Below are 17,210 nucleotides of genomic sequence, written 5' to 3'. Positions count from 1 at the left end.
TCTTTGCAAATTCTCCTCTCTGTTCCCTGAGGCAGGAAGCAATTTGGTATCCTTTATGCAGGTGCTGTGACAGAAAGCACATGTCCATATTCCTGGTGCTGTGGAAGAAGACAGGTGAAGAAAATCTGTTGGTGGGAATCAGTTGGCCAATGCTAGCCATCCCTCTGCATTCCAATACCATTGGTCCTCTCTCTGGTGGTGGAAAGTTTTTTCCAACCCAAGTCCATGGGGATGACCTTGCTTGACTGTCCTGCCAGGGAAGAGCCCAGTTGTTGCTTGGAGAGTATTGGCTAGTTCCCTTGCTCACTGCTCTCCTGACTACACTCTGCAGCAGTCCCTGAGAGTCTTTCCAGGTTTTTCTCAAATGCTCTGGGTCCCCATGTCTTTGAGCACTGTTCCCATCCCAGCACAATGATGTAGCACTATCTGGTTCCACCATTCTCCAACTGCTGGAAGTGGCTCTCCATTTCCAATTGTAGTTTTCCTATCACCACTAGAGCTGCTCCTAATATTTTTGTAGAAATAGGTGCCTCCTCTATCCCTACCCTTCCACTCTTTCTTGTGATCCCTTGGGCATCAGGACTTAGGCACAGTGTGGCTGAATAAGCAGGCAAGCTCAATTTCAGAGCCCTTTGGGTCCATTACCAAATTGTTCTTCAGACTTTTTATTTCATTTTTTCCCTTTTTTTCTCGTTAGCTCTCTGTTCATTCCATTCTTATTGCCAATCTACCTTTCTCATGTTCTAGTAAAAAGTGGGCCTCTTTCACCTTTGCCCACAAAGTAATAAGGGCTCTTCTAGGTGTCCCTTGCATTTCTTAGCAGACTCATCTATGAGATACATGTGTAACTTCAATACTTTATTTTTCAAAATCTAATCATGTCAGAATTTTTGAACTTAAAGGAAGATGTTAGGCATTGTTTACTTGGTTTTGGGAATGTTGTTATGTTTAGTTGTAATTTTGGTGATTTTTGATTTATATCTTGTTCTCCTTTTGAAATATTTTTCTGATGCTTGGATGAGAGAGTAAATGGTGATCTTCTTTTACTTTTTTCCCTCCCAACAGCCAGGGTCTTCTAGTAAAACCTAGACCAACTGGAATTAGGGCATAGTAGAGAAGTCATTGAGAGAAGTTTATGTGTTGCATAGTGAAGTGAGAGAATTAAGAGATTGAAGTGTTAATAATTCTATGACCAGTCACAATTTTAGTGGACTGATGGTGAAGTATGTTACTAACCTCTTTAAAGTTGACCTCAACATAAAGAATGATATACCAATTTTTATATATGACATTTTGGATACTTATGAAGTGTTAAAAATGTACTTTCCCTTCATTTATAATCAATTCCTTCCATTGCTCCACACCAACAAACAAATATAAAAATAAAATGTTAAAAACTAAAACCTTTATAATAAGGAAAAGTAAATCAGAAGAAAATGCAAATTGTTCACACCTGAAACAATATTCCTTCTTTTGCATTTTCTTTTCTTCTTCTCTGAAGCATTATGTTAGTATATTTTTCATCTTCAGTCTTATAGACTTATTGCTTTGTCCAGAGTTCTATAGTTTTTCAAAGTTATTTTTCTCTCGAATGTTTTCATTGTATAAATTCTTCTAGTTCTGTTTATTTTGGTATGTTTCTGTTCATATGGTTTTCCCCAGTTTTCTACAAAACTATTACATCATTTCTCATAGCTCAATAACATTCCCTTATATTCACACATCACATTTTGTTTAGTAATTGTCTGAAAGGAGAATTTTCCAATTTTTAGCTACTATGAAAAGAGCTGAATATGTGTTTTGTTTTCGGAATGTGAGAAGGAAACAAAATAAATGCTCATTAGTTGAAAAAAGGTAGAAAAAATAGGTGGGATCTGCTTCTGGATATGAAGGACCATGCATTTCAGGATTGAAGAGAAGATGGAGAAGAGGAAGGATACCTACACATATTCAGAGACCCTAAGTGGAATTATGAGCACTGAGGAATCACATAAACATTGGAAGGGTGACACCTATGAAAGGAAGGACAAAACTAAGGCCCTTCCCTTTTCTGGTACTTAAGAGATCAATGTAGTTCAGAACCCATGCAAAGAACTGTAGCATGAGCTTCCCTTTTCTTCAACTATGAATCATGAGAAATGTGTAGGCCCAAATACAGGAGACTAGACAAGGAAAATGTTGCTTGACCCCCTTAGGAAATGAAAAGAGTTATCCTGATGGTTATGGGACCTAGGTATAAGAGTATTAAAATGTTTTTTTGTTGGATTTAAGAAAACTTGCTTTATAATTAATTGACGACTTGTTAGTCTGAATGTTTATACAGGAGATGAGATTCTATTTTAGGAGAGCAAAATGAGCCCAACACTGATGTTTCTCATATGAGAAACATAGTTTCTCAGCATTGGGGGACCAGCTATAAAGGTTTTATGTGAGACATCCAGATACTGATGTTCCCTGGGTTTCTGTAGGTGGAGATAAAAGTCTGAGCTGTGGATCCATGCAAACTGATGTTCAAATCCTGTCTCTGAAGCATATTAGCTATGTGACCTTAAGGAGATCAGTTGTTCTGTCAATGTCCACAAAATTATAAATAGAAGTTGCAGAACAGGTGTTGATCTACACTGGAGGTGGGTGCTTTCTTTCTTTCTTTCTTTTTTTCCATTATAGATCTTTATTATTTTTATAACTGTCTTTCCAAGTGGGAGATATTATCCCCATTTTAGTTACAAAAATAATTTTCTATTCCTCCATCCCCTCCCCTTCCCCCTCCCATAGTCGACGTGCAATTTCATTGGGTATTATATGTGTTCTTGATCAGAACCTATTTCCATGTTGTTGGTGTTTGCACTAGGATGTTCATTTAGAGTCTACATCTCCAATCATATCCTCCTCAACCCATGTAATCAAGCAATTGTTTTTCTTTGGTGTTTTTACTCCCGCAGTTTTTTTCTCTGAATGTGGATAGCGTTCTTTCTCATAGATCCCTCTGGGTTGTTCAGGAACACTGCATTGCCACTAATGGAGAAGTCCATTACATTCAATTGTACCAGAGTGTATCAGTCTCTGTGTACAATGTTCTCCTGGTTCTGTTCCTTTCACTGCATCAATTCCTGGAGGTCATTCCAGTTCCCATATGTGAATTTAAAACGATTCCCCCTGAATCAGACCATTCTTTTGAAGATGTGATTTAGCTATTTCCTGATCAGTAACAATGGAGATACTTGGAATAACAGAATCAGGTCTTGGAAACTCTACATTCTCCACCCTACTCAATTTAACAAGATTTTTGAAGGTCTGCATCAAACTCAGTATTTAATTATCTGAGGAAATGGCCTTCAACAGACATGTGCAAAAAAAAGGACAGACCTCTGGGCTGCCCTAAGTCAAGCTAAGTCCTCATTGGTACAGATGAGACACAGAAAAGTGATGCAAAAATGTCCATATAAGGCATGTCACTTCCTGCCTCCTTCTCTTTTCCTGGAGAGGTGACTCTGGCTGGCAGCATGCTAGGCATTCCGACATCTTGGGAGTGGTGGCAGTTATTGTCTATGTTTTGGCGGTGAGTTTTGTCCTTGACCTGATTCAGGTTCAGGCATCTCAGCTGAGCCCCTTTTGGAGTTCAGGTTGATTCCTTCCTCCTTCACACTCCAAACTCTTACTTTCTAGATCTTCTAATCTTCCCGCCTGGTACCAGCCAGGCAGGGGGCGGGGGTGGTGGTGGTGGTGAGAAATCCTTCTCCCTTTCCTTCTCCCTTCTTCTTTATTTTCTCTTCTATATCAATTAAATCACCATAAAATTTGGCAGCTGACTTGGGTATTTTATTATTTGGGGTTTTCATTAGGATTTTTATAAATAAAATCCTTGGCGACCTAAATTAATTATACATTCAGTCTCAGCCATAATTTCACCCTTTACAGTTTGGCTGACTACGTCGGTTGTGACGAAATACCCTTAATCTTCTTAACTTTCCTAAACCATTTTTCTACTGTGACTATCTTTTTTTTTTAATAGCTTATTTTGATCAGCTATAGAGGTAAGTAAATTTTGATTTAATTTTCTTTTTTTTCCCTTTTCTCCCTCTCTCCTTAAATTAGATAGAACACAGCTGTTTTAAATCTTAGCAACAGGGCCCTAAGGTCCTAGCTGGGAGAGCTGTTTCTAAATCTCCTTTCCCTTAGGGAACAACTGCCTAGATTAGGAGTGGAAAAAATCTGTAGAAAGTTTTGGCTTTGTCCTGCTCCCCATGTGTTTTGTGAAGACCATTAGAAAATAATTTCTCTCTCTCTCTCTCTCTCTCTCTCTCTCTCTCTCTCTCTCTATATATATATATATATATATATATATATATATATATGAATATTACATTCTTTGACATTTATATGGCAGTTGAAGAATTAGGGACATTGAGGAATACAGCACACCTCCAATTTTCTATATTAATAGGTAATGTCATTTTTGTACTTCTCAATACTTTGTTGAGAGATGCTAAAATGAAAAAAATGAGGATAAAATGCAAGCCCAATTAGAAGATTTAAAATGTTTCTTACAGGATCAACTGGCAAACATCCACTCTACCAGAAACAGACCTGTTTCTGAACCTTTGAATGAGGAAATTTCCTTCCCTGAAATAGAGATGGAAAAAACCTTCCCTATAGCTCAGCTAACAGACTGCTCCTCTCATGGTCTGTAAATTTTGGCTGAATTTAATCCCCAAAATCCTTCCCCTGCAATCCCAGTTTCTCATATTCCTTCTCCTACACAAAACCAAATTCCAGCCCAAAGGAGATTTTTTCCTCCTAGAGAAACTTGTTCTCATAGAACTGAACCACAGGTACAAAATTCAACTAGAGGCCTGTTTCCTCTAAGAGAAGTACCTGAAATAGGATGGAATGGGGATGTGGTGACTTTAAGATGCAAGATACAGTTTACTCCCCAAGAAATAAATGAATGTACGTGAAATATCCCCACATATGAACAAGATCCCTTTCTAGTAGCAAAAAAGATGACAGAAATATTTTTTCAGTATAATCCATCTTACAAGGATGTTGAAAATTTGCTACAGGCTTTTTTAACGGAAGGTGAGAAAAATAAAATAATTACTCATGTCAATGAAACCCAGGGGAATAATGCAGCACATTGGCCATCTCAGGATCTCAAATGGGACTATAACAACCCTGAGGATTATCTACAACTATACCGTTGTAGAGAGGCCATCCTAATGGCAATGAGAGAATGTGTAGACAGTATGGATAAGTGGATGGAATTTGAAAAAATTAAGCATGGAATTCCTCCAGTTTATTATTCCTTTGAGCACAATAGTATTCCATCACCAACATATACCACAATTGGTTCAGCCATTCCCCAATTGATGGACATCCCCTCATTTTCCAATTTTTTGCCACCACAAAGAGTGCAGCTATGAATATTCTTGTACATGTATTTTTCCTTATTATCTCTTTGGGATGCAAACCCAGCAGTGCTATGGCTGGATCAAAAGGCAGACAGTCTTTTAGTACCCTTTGGGCATAGTTCCAAATTGCCCTCCAGAATGGTTGGATGAATTCCCAACTTCACCAGCAATGAATTAATGTCACGACTTTGGCATATCCCCTCCAGCATTCATTACTTTCCTTTGCTGTCATGTTAGTCAATCTGCTAGGTATGAGGTGATACCTCAGAGTTGTTTTGATTTGCATCTCTCTGATTATAAGAGCACTGGGTGCTTTCTATACTAAATTAACAATAAATGTAGTTAAAAGAAAAAAAAACCCAAACAACAAATGAGGAGTCAGTGAAGTTTTTTTTTTTGGTAGTGGATTAATGTGTTGAGATCTTTTAAGAAAAATTATTAGAATATTTATAGATTTAGGTGTATATTATATATAGTTATGTGTAAGAGGAAAAAGTATGAGATTGACTGTAAATTAAAAAATTTATTAATTAAAATGATTTTTATTTATTATTTACTTATATCATTTATTAATTAAAAGTAGTAGGGGAAATATATGGAAAAATATATGTTACTTTCCTTTTGCTCCATTTAGCTTGCTATTCTTTGGCTGCCATTATGGCACCCTAGTCATTCTCACAGGAAAGTCTAGCCAGGAACAAAAACAGAAGAAAAGAGAGCGAAGTTCCTTCTTGCCTCAATTTATCAAACTTATCTTCATCCATTAACTCTCACACATCATATCTTGGGAGCCGACCATGACTTTTTATATTACCTGGGCAAACCTGGGAGGAAGTCCAGAGATCAGGGCAGGGGACATCCGCCCTGCTCCCGTCTCGTGATCTTGACTCTATTGCTGCATTTTTTCGGCTGCCCTTCTATCATCATGACCCAATTCACTCAATGATTTCCTTCACACAATCCTTATCTTTGGGTCAAGTTCAGGCTCACACCATGTACTCAGGTAGTCCTTGTCACTTGCTTGATCCCAGAAATGTGGGGGGTAAATTTCCTTCACACATATGTATTAGCATAATAATAGGTATGATTATAATCCCAAAAAAGATTTTTAAAAAGAGGAAAAGGATTAATAGGTATGAAAATATTTATAGTGGGTCTTTTTCTAGTAGCAAAAATATGGAAATGAAGAGTGTACCCATCAGTTGGGGAAAATCTGAACAAACTATAGCATAAGAATTCAATGGAATGCTATTGTGCCATAAGAAATGATGGAATAGCTTCAGAAAAATCTGGAAAGGGGAATCTAGGTGGCTCAGAGAATTGAGAGCCAGGCCTACAGAGGGAGGTCCTAGGTTCAAATTCCACCTCAGACACTTCCTGTGTGACCCTGGGCAAGTCATTTAACCCCCAATGCATAGTCCTTACTGCTCTTTTGCCTTGGAAACAATACACAGTATTGATTCTACAATGGAAGGTAAGAGTTAAAAAATAAATAAATAAAAATCTGGAAATACTTGTATAAATTGGTTCAGACTAAAGTGAAAATAACCAGAATAATTCATACAATAACATCAACATTGTAAAGATAAACAATTTTGAAAGACTTAAGAACTCTGACCAATAACAAAGTAGAAATTTGTTTTGCTTGACTACTCACATGTGATACTAGATTCTTTTTTCTGTCCTTCTCTTTTCCCTGACCCTGCCAAATGAGATGAGGACTGAAATTTGTTCAATAAAAAATTAAATTACATTAACATTAAATTAAAAAATAAAATTGGATGAGGTAGTGTTTGTATGAAGAATTAGAATTAGAAGGTGAAGTATTGGGAAAATAGGAGATAAATTAGAAAGGTCATTGTTTTAAACTGGAAGGGACCTTAGAAGTCATTTAGTCCAACCTCCTTATTTCCAGTGAAGAACTGATGATTACAAAGTTGGAGTGACTTGTCCAAGATCTCAGAGGTGACCTATCTATCACAAATATCAATATATCAACAGGACCCAGGCCTCAGACTCTAAATCTATTGTTTTTCTCCCTATTGCTTCAAAGCTATTGTAATTGTACAGTAAAGATACTATGGTAGCCTGGACTTTGGTGAAATCAATGGGAATTAAAAGAAAAGGACAGAAGGGAGAGATATTACAAAATTGGAGTCTATGAAATTTGTCAAGTAATTAGATGTCAACAGGGAAAGAGAAGGAATGAAACTGGACATTAGTGTATTATGATGTGGTTACTAAGAAAATAATAATTAACAGATCTAGTAAGCTGTGTGACTCTAGGAAAATAACAACCCCGATTGCCAAGCATTGATAAATCATCTACTGTAGAGTTGTTACTTAATGTTGATTCTACGACTGAAGGCAAAGGTTTAAATATAATAGAACTAGTAGGAAATTCAGAGAATTAGGGTTTAGGATAATAAGTTTAGTTTGTTTTTAGTTGTATTATGTTGTTATTATAGTTTCTTCCATGTATATATACACACACATATATATGTATACTTGTATATATATATGTATACACATATATACATATATATATATATATATAAAACTAGAGGTAAAAAAATAGGTTACTACTAAGAGAAATGGGAAAAGAAACAAAATGGGGTAAATTTATATGTTACAAAGAAGTGCATGGTGGGAGTGGGGGAGAACATTAATACACTGGAAGGGTAAAGAGGTTGGAGATAGGAAATACTTAATTCTTACATGCATTGAAATTGACTCAAAGAGGGAAGAACAAATCAAATTTATTATGGGCAGAGAATTGATTTGCGCCCTATAGAGAAGTAGAAGGTTAACAAATGAACTAGTGGGGAGGGAAGCAAATATAAGGGAGGGAGAGGGTGGGAGGTAGTTTAAAAAGACTGTAAAGAAAATAAGAGGGGAATAAGAAGGAAGGGGAGGTAAAAAGGGAAGTAAAATAAGCATGGGAATTAGGGGGACTGATTAAAAACAAAACACTGGTGTAGAAGGAAATAGTGAAAGGAGAAAGGGCAGGTCTAGGAGTGGAAATCAAAATGTTGGGAAATACCCAGTTGGTAATCATAACTCTGAATGTGAATGGAATGAACTCACCCATAAAATGCAAGCAAATAGCAGAGTGGACTAGAAACCAAAATCCTACCATATGTTGTCTACAAGAAACACACATGAGGAAGGTAGATACACATAGGGTAAAGGTAAGTGGATGGAGCAGAATCTATTGGGCATCAACTGATAAAAAGAAGGCAGGAGTCGCAATCATGATATCGGACAAAGCCAAAGTAAAACAGGCCTAGTCAAAAGAGATGGGGAAGGTAATTACATCCTGATAAAAGGCATAGACAATAAGGAAATATCAATACTCCACATGTATGCACCAAATGGCATAGCATCCAAATTTCTAAAGGAGAAACTAGTGGAGCTCAAGGATGAAATAGACAGAAAAACTATACTAGTGGGAAATCTGAACCTTCCTCTATCAGAACTAGATAAATCAAACTAAAAAATAAATAAGAAAGATGTAAGAGAAGTGAATGATATCTTAGAAAAATTAGAGTTACTAGATATGTGGAGAAAAATAAATAGGGATAAAAAGGAATACACCTTCTTTTCAGCACCACATGGTACATTCACAAAGATTGACCATGTATTGTAAATCTTAAAATTTCTCAGACCCTACTTTATAAGATTGGATTAAGACCATTCCCCATTTGGGCAGTGAACTCTACTTAAAGCAGGAATGTGAGAATTCTACTTTACCTACTTCGGGTCTGCCCTAGGGGAAGATAAAGTTGTAAACTCTTTTCTGAACAATGAAAAGTACTTAAACCCATACTTTTCTTAAGCTAAGTACCTATAAAGGTCAAGCAACCTGTGAATTTACAAGGAACAAAGAATATAGAAAACTTCCTCAGAGCTTTCCTGGTGTGAATTACTCAAAAATCCACACCTTCTTAGGTGTGGACTAAGAATGGGTGGTCCTTTAGAATCATCTACAGTGACTGGTAGATGTAAGGACTTAGGGGAGGTGACAGAGAAGATTTTGCCCTTAAAAATAAGAGCTCAGGGAAGAGCTGGGGAGTCATTCTGAAACATTCAGATTGGAGAGACTCATTCTGAGGAGACTGATTCTGAAACATTCAGATGGAGGAGGGAGCTGGTAAAAGCAGTTGAGATGCTGCTGGCCTGGTGTCATTAGAAATCCTTTCTTAGACAGATCTTATGGTGAGTTATAAAAAACTGACTGATTTCTCTTTTAAGACTCAGGTCTAGGCCATATTGGCTTGAGGTCCTTCATACTTGCTCCTTTTCTTACTCTCTCTCTCTTTCTTTGATTACTCATTGTATTGTTAATTAAAATCTCTATAAAACCCAATTGACTTGGGTATTTGAATAATTGGGAATATTTCCCTGGTGACCACCTTATATTTGATTTTAAACCCAAGACACTGTAGTGAAACATATTTCTGCGGTCAAATTTACTCACCCTCTCTTATATCTATCACAATTTATATCTTCCACTATTTTAATAACTACAGTTTAGGACCTCAACCATTTTAAATCTCACAGTACTAAGGCATAAAAACATTGCAAACAAGTGCAAAAGAGCAGAAATAATAAATACAATCTTTTTAGATCACAATGCAATGAAAATAATAATTAGTAAGGGTACATGGAGAGGCAAATAAAAAAGTATTTGGAAATTAAATAAATAATATGATTCTTCAAAATTGGTTAAAGAACAAATTGTAGAAACAATTAATAATTTCATTGAAGAAAATGACAATGATGAGACATCCTTTCAAAACCTATGTGATGCAGCCAAAGCAGTACTTAGGGGAAAATTTATATCTTTGAATTCATATATTAACAAATTAGGGAGGGCAGAGGGCAATGAATTGGGCATGCAAATTAAAAACTAGAAAGTGAACAAATTAAAAATTCTCAGATGAAGACTAAATTAGAGATCCTAAATCTCAAAGGAGAAATTAATAAAATTGAAAGTCAAAGAACTATTGATTTAATAAATAAGACTAGAAGCTGGTACTTTGAAAAAACAAATAAAATAGACAGAGTACTGGTTAATCTAATTTAAAAAAGGAACAAAGAAAACCAAATTAACAGTATCAAAGATGAAAAAGGAGACCTCGCCTCTAATGAAGAGGAAACTAAGACAATCATTAAAAACAATTATGTCCAATTATATGGCAATAAATATGGAAATCTAGATGATGTGAATGAATATTTACAAAAATATAAATTGCCTAGATTAACAGAAGAAATAGAATATCTAAATAACCCCATATCAGAAAAAGAAATTGAACAAGCCATCAAAGAACTCCCTAAGAAAAAATCCTCAGGACCAGATAGATTCCCAAATGAATTTATCATTCAAAGAACAACTAATCCCAATATTATACAAACTATTTGACAAGAATAAGCAAAGAAGGAGATCTAATAAATTCCTGTTATGACACAAATATGGTACTGATTCCAAAGCCAGGCAGGTCAAAAACAGAGAAAGAACACTATAGGCCAATCTCCTTATGAACATAGATGCAAAAATCTTAAGTAGAATATTAGCAAAAAGACTCCAGCAAGTGATCATGAGGGTTATTCATTATGATCAGGTGGGATTTATACCAGAAATGCAAGGATGGTTCAATATTAGGAAAACCATCCACTTAATTGATCATATTAACAAGCAAACCAACAAAAGTTACATGATTATGTCAATAGATGCAGAAAAAGCCTTTGACAAATACAACACTCATTCCTATTGAAAACACTAGAAAGCATAGGAATAGAAGGGCCTTTCCTAAAAATAATAAACAGCATATATCTAAAACCATCAGCAAACATCATCTGTAATGGGGATAAACTAGAAGCCTTCCCAATAAAATCAGGAGTGAAACTAGGATGCCCATTATCACCTTTATTATTTAACATTGTACTAGAAACACTAGCAGTAGCAATTAGAGAAGAAAAAGAAATTTGTAAGGGGTGAATTTAGGGTTGAGACTGAATGTAAAAATTATTGGTCGCCAAGGATTTAATTTCTTAAATCCCAAATGAAACAATAAAATAAATAAAATAAAATAAAATGAAACAATAAAATAAAATAAAATAAAAAGGAATAAATTAAGAAAGAGAGAGAGAGGGAAAAGAGTTAATTTAAACTGCTCTGGCTTAGGCTGAGCCAAGGGGAAAAGGAGTCAGTCTTATAACTTACCATGTGACCATCTCAAAGAAGCTGTCTGAGGGAGTTCCTCCAGGCTGGAGTTCCAGGAGCAGTTTAAATTAACTCTTCTCTCTCTCTCTCTCTCTCTCTCTCTCTCTCTCTCTCTCTCTCTCTCTCTCTCTCTCTCTCTCTCTCTCTCTCTCTCTTTCATTTCTTCCTCCTATTGTAATTAAATCACCATAAAGTTCCATTCTGACTTGAGTGTTTCATTTAGGATTTAAGAAATTAAATCCTTGGTGACCAATAACTTTTACATTCAGTCTCAACCCTAAATTTACCCCTTACAAATTGAAGGTATTAAAATAGGTAGTGAGGAGACCCAAGCTATCACTCTTTGCAGATGATATTATGGTCTACTTAAAAAATCCTAAAGAATTAACTAAAAACCCAGTAGAAATAATCAACAACTTTATCAAAGTTGCAGTATACAAACTAAAAATACTTAGGAATCTATCTGCTGAGAAAAACACAGGAACTATATGAACACAACTACAAAACACTCTTCATACAACTAAAACTAGATCTAAACTATTGGAAAAACATTGATTGCTCATGGCTAGGACGAGCTATGTGATATGGAAATCACTTTAAAAGACTGATATATATATTAATTTAAGGTTGCCAAGGAATTCAGCTATGAAATTCCTAAATGAAAACTCAAGTCAGCAGTCAACCTTTTATGGAGTTTTTAATTACCAACAGGAGGAAGAAAGGTATTAGAGAGAGAGAGAGAGAGAGAGAGAGACAGAGACAGAGAGAGAGAGAGAAAGGGGAGAGAAGGGAATAGGGCTTAAATACCCCCTCTGCTTAGGCTGGGCCAAAGGCCCAAGGCCTTGGATAGCCAAGGCAAAGAAAAGAGATCAGTCCCTATCACTCATGTGACCAAAATGGAGAAACAGTCTCAGGGCCTCCACTCCAAGCACCCAGGCTCCAACAACCTCCTTTCCTCCACACAGGAAGTCCCCAGACTCCTCAGCTGTCCTCTACCTCACTTCCTGTGTCTCCCCTGTGCCAATGGTGGCTCTAGCTTAACCCAGGACCGCCCAGAGGTCTGTCCCCTTTGCACATGTCTGTTGAAGGTCATATTCTCAAATAATTAAATCTTGAGCTTTGCTGCAACCCTTCCTAAATCCTGTTACCCTGAGTAGGGTGGAGATTGTAGTTTCCAAGACCTGATTCTGTCATTCCAAGTATCTCCATTGTTATTGATCAGGAAATAGCCAAATCCCATCCTCTAAAGAATGGTTAGAACAGGGTTGAGTAGTTTTGAAATTCACAATTTCCCCCGAGGCCCAAGGAAGGCTAACCTCTCTGATGGGTCTTGTAAACGTACTAGCTATGAAATTACAATAGTTAGAGATAAAGGAAAAATAGGAGAGATAGAGAGAGACAGCAAAACCAATGTTTTGTGGGGCACATTGACAAAAGCCAATTAGGGGGCAGCCCCCTTTGGCAGAAGAGTGTACATTCAAAATAAATTCAATCAATCTTCAGTTAAAGCAACCACACCCCAAGGTTCATTCTTGATCTTGATGTAATGTAGGTTTTCTGGCATCTTTCTGCAACAGTTCATTCTCTGGATTTAGGAGTTAGAGAGCTTCTTCCTTGAAGTTGTTTCTCAAATGAAAAAAAATTTTCAATATCTTGGAATTATTAAAATACAATCCCTCCTGAAGTGGGTGTTAAAAAAATCCAGTTCAGCTCAGGATGCATTGTTGAGTTATGGGGGTATATGAGTCAGTTATTAAAAGAATTCAAAAACAATAAAAACAAAACAAACAAAAAACAAAAATATATAAAGGGAAAAAATATGGAAGAAAGTAAAACTTTTGGGAGAAAGGGAAGAAAAAAAATTCAAAATCAGAATCAAAATACCAAAATCTATGTATAAAATGTTGAGTAAACAAGAATAACTTCATAATGGGCCCTTGTAAAGGTCCAATTTACAGTAATTTCTATCCCACAAGTCTGTACGACAGAATGCAGTAATATTTCACTTACCCACTTGCAGCAAAGACTACAGGAAGTTGTCATAAGAAGGAAAGGAACTAGAATTTTATTTTGATAGGGAAGAGTCATTCCCTGGTCTGACTTTTTTCATTCTCAAGGATATAGGGAGCCAGCATGATAGTCAAATTTTTGTACTTGTATGAGTACTTCATAAAGAGTGTAGATACAAAGAAGTCCTACGACTTAACGTATGTCAAGTATCGCAACCTTGAGTCCACATTAGTATTCCCTGTGTGCTCTTTTGGCACTATTCATATAAATTCTGTGCTCCTTATTTTTATCCAATTTCCTGCAATCAGACACAAACATTAATCATAGTCCCATAACATTTTATCAATAAATGGCAGGTTCCCACAGTCTAAAGATGTTTGGGTATGTATATTTAAACTTATATTACTGCAGAGAGAGAGAAAAAAAATTTAATTGCATGTACCTTTTGTACAAGAAATGAGGAAAGGGGAAAAAATTCAAATATTCAAAAGAAAAGCAATAATAAAAAAATAAGGGAAAGAGAAGAAAAAAATCAGGAATTCAATGTGTTTTTGAAAAAACAGCATCCACTTGTCAATGGATTATTATTTTCAATGCATGTGATAGGATACAGTCAATCAGTCGCAGCAGAAAATGAGCAATGAATCCAAGAGTCCTTTTCTCCAACCTTTATAGATGTTGGAGCAGTTAACAATATTTGGAACAGTCCTTCCCACAAAGGCTAAGTTGCTCCAGTATGCTGGAAATTCTTAATATACACCTTGTCTCCTGGGTTCAGGTCGTGAAGTAAAAAGTCTAGTGGTCCGACTTGTACTGCAGCTCCAGATTCATGAAGTTCATGCAGTTTATGCTGTAATTCCTTTATATAGGAAGCAATAATAGTATCTCTCCCTAATAGTGATGTATATGCCGGGGAGAAAGGCTTAGCCTGTATAGGCGGATATCCAAAAAGCATCTCAATGGTGAAATATGTAAGTCTCCTCTAGGCCTGCTTCTAAAATAAAATAGGGCCAGAGGGAGAATTTCAGGCCATTTTAAATGGGTCTCAGTGCATAATTTTCCAGTCATAGTTTTAAGTTCTTTATTTATCCTTTCAACTTGGCCTGAGGTCTGGGGATGATATGGAACATGGAATTTGGGAGTTATCCCCAAGTAAGAATATAGTTGGTTTAAGACAGAATCAGCAAAATAACTTCCTCCATCGGAATCAATACATGCTGGCAGGCCAAAATGAGGAATAATTTCTTTTAAAAGCACCTTAGCAACAAAAGCTGCCGTGGCTCGGGTCGCAGGAAATGCTTCCGGCCATCTGGTCAGTTGATCTACTATGACTAGACAAAATTTATAATGTCCAGCCTTTGGCATTGTTATGAAATCTATCTGTAGGTGCTCAAAAGGTGTGTAAGCCAGAGGACGCCCACCGAAAGCTTTGCCACAAAAGGCGTGTTGGTTATATGCCTGGCAGGTAGAGCAGGCTGAACACACTTTAGAGGCTAAGGTAGTTATACCGGGGGCTATCCATACTCTCTTAACAGAGTCCACGATGTCCTGGGTACCAAAGTGACCATTTTTATGAACAGATTGGCAAATTTGGTGATAGAAACTTCTAGGGAACAGAGGTTTCCCTTCAGACGATACCCACACTCCATTAATCTGTTTTGCTTTAAATTTTTGTTTCCATTTTTCCACTTCCTTTTCATTATGCAAAAATGATAAATTTAAATCATCAGTGGTTGTTAATGTTAAAATTAATCCAGGTCCTTCTATGACTGCTAGCTTTGCAGAGGCATCTGCTTGGTCATTTCCTCTAGAGACAGGGTCAGAGCAACCTGTATGGGCAGAGCAATGAACTACAGCTAGGGCTTCAGGCAGTTTGAGAGCAGAAAGAACTTTATTAATAATTTCTGCATTAGCTATGGATTTTCCAGCTGAGGTTAAAAATCCTCTCTGGAGCCATAGCATCCTGACTGAGTGACAAATGCCAAAAGCATATCTAAAATCCGTATAAATTGTTGCCTTTTTTCCCTTGTCAATTATACAGGCATGTTTCAGAGCTATGAGTTCTGCCCCTTGAGCACTAATATTAGAGGGCAGTGAAGCTGACCATTCAGTGACAAATTCTGTGACTACAGCAGCTCCAGTGTAGCGTATGCCATCTCTCATAAAAGAAGAACCATCATTAAATAAGACCAGATCTGAGTTGTTTAAGGGAGTGTCCAGGAGATCATCTCGAGGCTTTTCTGCCATGGACACTAGTGTTTCACAACTATGTAATGGTTCTCCTGAAGTTGGTAAATCTGGAAGCAAGGTGGCAGGGTTAAGAGTTGAAGAGTGCTTCAAGGTAATGTTTTCACTGTTTAACAAGGTTATTTCATACCTTGTAATTCGCTGATCAGAAAATGTCTGTGTTCTATATCTTAACAACAATGCTTCTACCTCATGTGGGCACATAAATGTCAATGGACATCTCAATACTAGATCAACAGTTTTTGTCACTAGTAAGGCAGTAGCAGCTACTCCTCTAAGACATGGTGGTGCTCCTGATGCTACTGGGTCCAGTTGGGCAGAATAATAGGCAATTGGGCACTGAGAAGGTCCCAAAGTCTGAGTTAAAACACCTGAAGCTACCCCTCTTCGCTCATGTAAATACAAAGTAAATGGCTTGTTGTAATCTGGGATGCCTAGAACAGGGGCAGACAGGATAGCCTCTTTTAGATCTGATAGAGCTGACAGGTGTTCTGGTTCTAATTTGAGGGGTTCAGGGACCGAATCCCTTGTTAGTGCTATAAGGGGTTTAGTAATTTCCCCATAGCAAGGAATCCATTGTGTACAAAACCCTGTTGCTCCCAAAATTGCTCTTAACTGTTTCTTAGTGGTAGGAGCACTTAAATTTTGAATATTCTCAATTTGTTTGGGAGAAATCAAGCAGGCACCTGCAGACAGGATGAACCCCAAATATTCTACTTTATGGAGGCACCACTGAACCTTATCCTTCGAGATCTTATGACCTCTTTTGTGCAATTCCAAAAGAAGGTGCTTGCTATCTTCCTGACATGTTTCTGCATCTGATGAGGCCAAGAGTAGGTCATCTACGTACTTGATTAATTTGCTGTTTTAAAATTTTATATTATCTGTATTGGCTCAAAATTTGCTCAAATAAGCTCGGGCTGTCTACGAAACCTTGTGGCAGACGACTCCAGCAGTATTTACGGCCCTGCCAGGTGAAAGCAAAGATATGCCTCGAGTTCTCATGTATGGGTATCGAAAAGAAGGCTAAGCACAAGTCTACTACTGTAAAGTATGTAGCTGTGCTAGGAATAGAAGAAATATAGTATTGATATTGGAAACTACGGAGTGTCTTTTTATAACGTGATTGTTCACAGAAGAGGTGTTTGCCATTGGTTTTTTTGGTTTTTTATTTTTTTATTTTTGGTTTTTTAACTGGCAGGATGGGTGTGTTGTATTCAGATTTACAAGGGATTATTATTCCTATGCAATTAATGAGTTAATTACTGGGGTAATTCCCTCAATTGCCTCTTTTGAGAGGGGATACTGAGGAATGG

This window comes from Monodelphis domestica, chromosome 1 (assembly GCF_027887165.1).
Source record: "Monodelphis domestica isolate mMonDom1 chromosome 1, mMonDom1.pri, whole genome shotgun sequence".
Lineage (NCBI taxonomy): Eukaryota > Metazoa > Chordata > Mammalia > Didelphimorphia > Didelphidae > Monodelphis > Monodelphis domestica.
The sequence above is the reverse complement of the archived record's forward strand: the minus strand, read 5'-3'. Positions refer to the sequence as shown.